This window comes from Euleptes europaea, chromosome 6 (genome assembly GCF_029931775.1).
Source record: "Euleptes europaea isolate rEulEur1 chromosome 6, rEulEur1.hap1, whole genome shotgun sequence".
NCBI classification, from domain to species: Eukaryota; Metazoa; Chordata; class Lepidosauria; order Squamata; family Sphaerodactylidae; genus Euleptes; species Euleptes europaea.
Genome location: NC_079317.1, coordinates 73,733,326 through 73,740,672, shown reverse-complemented (window position 1 = coordinate 73,740,672; position 7,347 = coordinate 73,733,326). Strand labels below are relative to the sequence as shown.

At 40.2% G+C, this 7,347-nt stretch overlaps 1 pseudogene; it reads left to right on the top strand.

The window, feature by feature from the left end:
• Nucleotides 1-4,899: 4,899 nt before the first annotated feature.
• Nucleotides 4,900-5,016, top strand: LOC130479829 (U2 spliceosomal RNA; annotated as a pseudogene).
• Nucleotides 5,017-7,347: the final 2,331 nt, after the last annotated feature.

The following is a 7,347-nucleotide window of genomic DNA, read 5'->3' as shown; positions in this document are numbered from 1 at the left end:
TTTAAACTTTAAAAAAAGGCAGAAAAGAGGTCTTAAAAAACCAGAAGGCAATAAGGAACATTCTGAAGAGGTTGCCAGCAGTGTCATCTGAACTCTTCATTAAACCCAGGTGAATAAATAACAGCAGTTCCAGACAAAATGGCAACACTGGATAGGACCTAATCAGCAGAACATGTACAAAGCAAAGAAAAATTATTATTGGCAGCTGCAAATTTTGGGGAAGGCAATGTCAGAATGAAGAGAAATTGAACTTTTGTTCCCCTCCCCGGCAGTTCCTCATGAAGTCAGTGCACAGAATCTAACAGGTTGCACACAAAGCCATCTCAGGGGTAAAAATAGAGCTGTGGATGCTGGTCATAAATTTATGTTATTGCTGAAGGCAGAGAGATATTTCACCCGACTCATCTTTGCCGAGATTATGTGAGATGACTTGTGGGCTGGATGTGACCTCAGTAGAGTTTCATTCGTAACAAGAACAAATTTTTACAGCTTTGGTGAAATGAAGTTGGAGCCTCTCTATTAATCATATTGTCATATACCCTCATTTCCAAAAATCAGATACGTTGCTTCTCCTGAGAAGATTTCTTTGACTTAACCTTCCTAAACTTGTCTTGATCATACACAAAATACTCCAGAGACCTGTTGTCACTAGCCTTGCCTTGCCCATTTCCACATTTAATATTTTTATGATATTGTCTTGGATCCTGTGGATCCATTGTGCTAGCAGAGGTGCTTTCCTCGGGTGCAAGGAGCCTTGCCCACTGCAAGAGATCCTTCTATAGCATCCACCCCCTAGCAAAAGACTGGCTACTTAAAAATGATCTGAGGACATTCAAGTCATCTATTGACAAGCAAGGAAAATGACACTCCACCGTGCTAAATGTTGACGTCCAGAATCATTCACATCCTCTTGATCTGTAACGAGTATGTGACAAGCATTCCTGCTTCTCATGAAGGACAGTTTCAGAGGAGAGCAGTGATGGTCTGCAGGTTTGAGCATGTTTGAGTCTCAAAAGCTCATACCCCAAAAATCTTGTTGGCCTGTAAGGTGCTACTGGACTCAAATCTAGCTGTTCATGAGGAAAAGGTTGACAGAGGGATAATTAACACATTTTGGAACACAAGCTTTAATAAGATGGCTGGGAGAGATTCCCCAGAACCATCTCCCTGAGAATCCTAGCCATGTACATGGAGGAGGTATTATTCTCTGCTGTCATACTTGTTGGCTGGAAAGGTCAAATGGAGTGTGGACTGTTTGGGAACCAGAAAACAGGATAATTCATATTCAATAGAACTGGAATTAGGGTTCTATAGGTACTAACTTTCCCTTGTTTGTACCTTATGCTCAAAAACAGTACAATCACACAATTATCCTTGCCTTCTATTATTGATGAAAATGTTCCATTGTGGGCCTCTGGAAGACCATTGTATTTAAAATGGCTTCTCTTAGAGTGTAGAAATTGAGTTATTATGGTTGCACTTCTTCATAGTTTTGGTTTTCTGATTTATTCATTTTTTAAATATTCATGATTATCTACAATTACAGTAATGCGCCCAGAGGTCCTCTGTGAATCAGGTACAATAAGCATAACAAATTAATAAATAAAATGTGGAATCCAACTCATAAAAGCTCCAGAGAAACGTAGCAACAGAACAGTCCACATAGCAATATTGTAATCATAAGCAGAGTTGTGCCATTCCATGCCCGTTTACTTCAATGGACTGACAGAACATTCCTGAAAGGAAAGCCAGTGCTGGGCGTTGGAGGCAAACTAGCCGCATTGCCTCCAAAAACCTGATTCTTTGCAAAAATAAAAAGGGGTATTCTCGAGCCAAAAGTGCTTGGGAGGCCGACTAACGTCAGCCCCGCCCCGCAACCAGTGCTGCTACGCCCCAGGAACGCCTTCTGGGGTGCTGGAACGCCTCCCAGCCTGTGTTGGCGGCCAGAGGCCAGCGGTCAGCGGCGGTGGTCGGGGAGCAGCGCCCGGCCCTGCACGCCAGCGCTGGGGCCACTAACGCCAGTGTGCGCCTTCCTGGCACCATTGGTGTGGGCCCCTGCGCTGGCGGAGGCCGTAGTCGGCCTCCTAAGGGCTTTGAGCCCGATTTTCAGGAATGGGTCCTTAGAAAGGTGTAACTCTGCTTAGGATGGCATTGTAAATGAGGTTGGTGAAGGGGGTCCTTTAGGCACATATCCATATACTAAATGATGTAGCAGTTTGGGGTGCCTTTGTCTTACTTAAGAAAATGCCTTTGCATAGAGGAAGCCTGGCACTGCTAAGATGTTACAGATGCAAGTGCAGTAACCATGATTGTGTCTTGTTTCTTCCCCCTTTTCTCTTACATTGCCACATTACACAGACCATAATGTTGTCCTGAATTACTGGTAATGTGTTTTGTAATTCATCATGTTCATCATGTAATTCATCACCTGATTAATGGAAAGGTGTCAAGAATTTAAAGAGTTTCACCTATTAAACAAATAACCAGGCAACACTGTTTATTAAATAGGGGGGAAATCGAAGATCAGTAGGGTTGCCAAGTCCCTCTTCACCACTGGCAGGAGGTTTTTGGGGTGGAGCCTGGGGAGGGCGGAGTTTGGGGAGGGACTTCAATGCCATAGAGTTCAATTGCCAAAGTGGCTATTTTTCTCCTTGTGAACTCATCTCTATCTGCTGAAGATCAGTTGTAATAGCAGGAGATCTCCAGCTAGTACCTCTCTGAAGGATAGGAGAACCGATGGTCTAGGCTCCCTCCGGGTCAATACAGAATAATTGTTGAGTATTTTTGAAACGAAGATGGCATACAACTGAAGAAGCATAAGCAAAACGAATACCAAGCCGGAGGTATCGTCTTGGATATTTGGATTGATTAATTGGACTACTCGTGTACAAGTACCATAGACTGTGGGGTATGCACGGATGAATCTCTGGGTTTAATACATGTTGTATACAATTTGATGCAAGAACTTACCTTGTTCTCTCTTCAAGAGTTTTTATTTTGTACACTTTGGACAGCATTGTTGAATATTATTTGCAATTGTTGTATATTCTTTGCATATTGTTTACGCATGAAGCAATGCGCTTATACTTTATTGTTTTTGTTATAAACATCTGAATACATACCTGAATTCTATCACGTACTGGTATACTTACTGAGAGCCCTCGTGCTGCTATTTTTTGCAAGTACCTGGAGGCTGGCAACCTTAAAGATCAGGCCTTATTTTTTTGTTTGTTTGTTTTATGAATGCATGTGAAACTCAGTTGACGATTGTTTCCTTAAAAAACTGGATCTGAAAGAGTTTCAAAGAAGATATATGAATCTTCTTCCAATAGTTGTTATATTTTATTTTTTAAACTGTTCTTTACATTTCATATATATTTAATATATCCTTTATATTTCATATTTTAATCAAACCTTGCAGGCAATCAAGGGATCAGCATAACTATATTTTACAAAGGCAAAGAAAAAGTTGTTGTTCCTAGGTCACTTGTTCTGTACCTTTGTTTACTCTCTCCCCTAGACTCACCCAAAGTCTTTGAAATACTGTAATTGTCTGGTCCTATAATCCTGCTCAGCTACCAATGCTGAATTTCTAGACTGGTAATTCTAGATCAAATCAAGCCTGAACTCTCCCTAGAAGCTAAAATGCCAAACTGAGGGTATCATACTTTGAGCATTATGAGAAGACAAGACTCACTGGAAAAGACAATAATGCTTGAAAATGTTGAAGACAGCAGGAAAGGGGTGTTCCACAATACAAACATATTGCGTGAGCACATAGTTAATCTCTGAGTCAAAGGATAATGTGTTTTATGTTCTACGTGTTTGTTCTTTTAAGACTTAACAGAACTTACAGTCATTCAACTCGGCAGGAACTCAATTAAGTAACTGTACTGCTGTTATCTACAGGTTATTCTGGTGTTACCCAGGTGCTACAGTATGTTGGTCTATCTTTAAAATTGGACAAGCTGTATCTAATACAAAAGTGTATCTTTGGTTATTATCTGCAAATAAACCTGAGTAATGAGGTTTGTAGATCTATTGGTGGGGCGCAGATAATAAATTCTCTGTGGAATTGACTCCAACCTATTAAGCAAGCTGGCTCCTGCCATCGTAGCTGTTAATTTGACAGGACTGTGTCACATTAAGTAGAACAAACATGTTTTCACCCACTCAGCCGTCCAGAACGGACATGGCTGTTACTCTAACAACTAGATATTGATTGGAATCACTCACCCTTTCCGACCCAGAGCTGGTCTATGAAAGCAGAATCAAGGCTGATTAAGTAATGGGCATGTGTTTCCTGCACATGTGCTTGGTGCGAATGTTACCTATCAATCTCCAGTCATTTGACTACCTGTCATGTTAATGCTTTGAGCACTGAATCTGTCACTCACTTCCCAAAGGGGTAAGGAAGCCTCATTTATCCTTGAATTATTTATTTATTGCAAATATCCATGCACCCATCTGGCCAGACAATACTTGTGCAGGTCCGCTGCCCTACAGATCCAATAAACAGCTTACAATCAGCAGCTGTAATAAAATTTCAAAGTGATTGCTTGCCTAGTCCCAACAGGAAGCTTTAATCAACCTATTAGAATGTATGAAGGATAGATGTATTTCTCACATTAATCTGAGATGGGTGGATGAGAATCAGCTGGCATTGGGTATAAATTTATACCAGAAATCGAATATCTTCTTGAAAGTGGAAATAATGGATGGAATGGATTCTCCACTCAGATACTTGTTAATTACTTTGGGAACTGAATCGGACCTCTAATAGTACAAAGGGAAAAAAAAATACTGCTCTGCTGAAATCAAAACTTGGTCTGTTTTCAGTGATTCCAGATTGTCACTCTAAATGAACAGTGCACACCTCTTTTACTTTATATAACAATTATCGCTTCTCAGCCTATTGGCTAAGTTCAAGTGTAGTGTCTGTTCTTATCAGTTTAATATCTGATATGTTCGCTATTTGAGGATTATATAATGATTACACTTCTGTATATAATAAATAAAATACACATTAGATCATTTTACGCATAGTGTGTCCGTAAACTCACATTTACTCCTAAATATACATTCAAGCTGAATTTATAACCAATCTTGGCTCTCTGATTATAATCTCTCTGTGTTGCATGTGTTTGCAACCTCTGCATGTGAATTAGCACGTGCTGCTACATTATCTCCTGTACTTCCATTTTTCCAAGTATGATAGTGGATGTTATGGTCATACAGCATGGTAGACCCTCACAATAGTCAGTGGTGAAATTTCAAAGGTCTCATTAGAGATGGCACCCCAATATTTTCTGTGAAATATTAGGCATGATCCAAGCAAAGTTAAACATGTTTAAAACCTATTACTCTAAAATGGGTTTTAAAGTTGTCTTTCAGTACCATCCTAAAAACACTGGGAATAAGCCCCATTGAATAGACTTGAATAGGATTCAGAGTAGAGACCTGATTAGGATTGCTCTTGATATCTCTTCCAGTAAAATCAGTGAGACTCCACTTTGGCTGGATCATACAGTTAACAGACCACTATTTTAAAGCGGAAAATTATCGCAAAGAATATTTAACCCGTTTTATCTTTTGTTGTCCTTCAAAATTGCTAACGAATTTTTTTTAATATCATATGATTACTTAACAGAATGCAGCCTTTTTTTAACATGCCATCTTGTTTGCAATCAACCATAGTTTGAAGATTTTCACAAGGGAGCTACCAAGATTTATGTGTGGGTTGTTCTGATGAAAAGTGACTTTGGCATCAGAGGGCTACAATAGAATTAAGGATTCATGAGAGCTCTGCAGAGGGCGAGAGGGAGGAACTTAGCTGAATGCAGAATTGGTCACAAGGGAAGCATAGGCAGTGCTGTGAATTTCAAACAAGCAATACCTCGCCTTCTGATGTTGCTGAACTATAAATGTCACTACCGAGGAAAATCAGGGTCCTTCTTAAACCAAAACCAGCAAGGCCACAGTCTAATCAATGTTCAGTTATATACCGATATTGGTCATATAAACAAAGAGAGCCCCCCAAAGAACTTAGCCATTAATTACAGATATTGTCTCATTTGCTATCACTCTAGTTGTGGTGCTACACATGCAGTCATCATGCCAGTAGGCCATCAGTTTGTCCAGAAAAGCTTCAACATTTATGCAGCTGCTCATTTGTGGATTTTAATATTTTACTTGGAGACTCCAAATGATAATTACCATTTGTCACTAAAACTGTTCACAGAAAGGATAGCCTAAAGAAAAGCAAAAAGGCTTGTCAATGGTACCTAATATGTTTTGCAAACAAGGGGGACCTTGCAAAGAGAAATGGGTGAGGGTTTTATTTGACATTTATTATTAAAATATTAAGCAAATACTAAAGGCTACACTGATTCTAGACATGCAGGCAACAAAATAAGCCATGTGATTCTTTCAATAAATCACTGATGATGTACATAACAAGCAGTAAAAGATTATACTTTTTTAAAAAAAGAACCCTAATCTATCCAGGTCAGGACTTTAGGGTTGCCAGGTCCCTCTTCACCACCGGCAGAAGCTTTTTGGGGCAGAGCCTGGGGAGGGCGGGGTTTGAGGAGGGGAGGGACTTCAATGCCAGAGAGTCCAATTGCCAAAGCGGCCATTTTTCTCCAGGAAAACTGATCTTTATCGGCTGGAGATCAGTTGTAATAGCAGGAGATCTCCTGCTACTACCTGGAGGTTGGTAACCCTACAGGTCTTATGTAAAAAACTGCATGTGCTAACATGGACAAACAAAATTGTTGTATGTTCTCCTACCAGCACCAGTTTTTACGGAGTCTGACCTACAGCTGTCCCGGAGAGGTTTTGAAGTATAGGTTCTTGCAGGCTACGGACCTCACAATAGCCCTAACAAGCAGGAAATTTCCCAGCAGGAAATTACCTTAGGAGATATTTATTTTCTGACAGAAAAGCCATTTTCAGTAGGGAAAAATATCAGGAATTTTCTTCAGTGATCATCATTCATAGTCACCCAACCATTTTACATAGGAAATGAAGCATTAGGTAACTCCCAGTACAGATGGTGAAAGATATTCTCCTCGAGTGTAAGGAGGTAAATGTCTGCTTAGTGACTGGATGGACACACTGGAACTCTATGCATGCAATTCTGAGTGCCAGGACAGAGGAAAAGTGGAATAGAAATGAAATAAATGTCTCATGTGTATGGGAGACTTGTTTGCTTCCCCCAAATGCAAGGACTTCAGCATACTGGCACCTGAGGCCCCATAGGACACACAAAGGTCACAAACAAGGGACATCCAAAGAAATGTATAGAGAAAATGTTATTGGTTGCCAATGTTGATCTGCCTATTC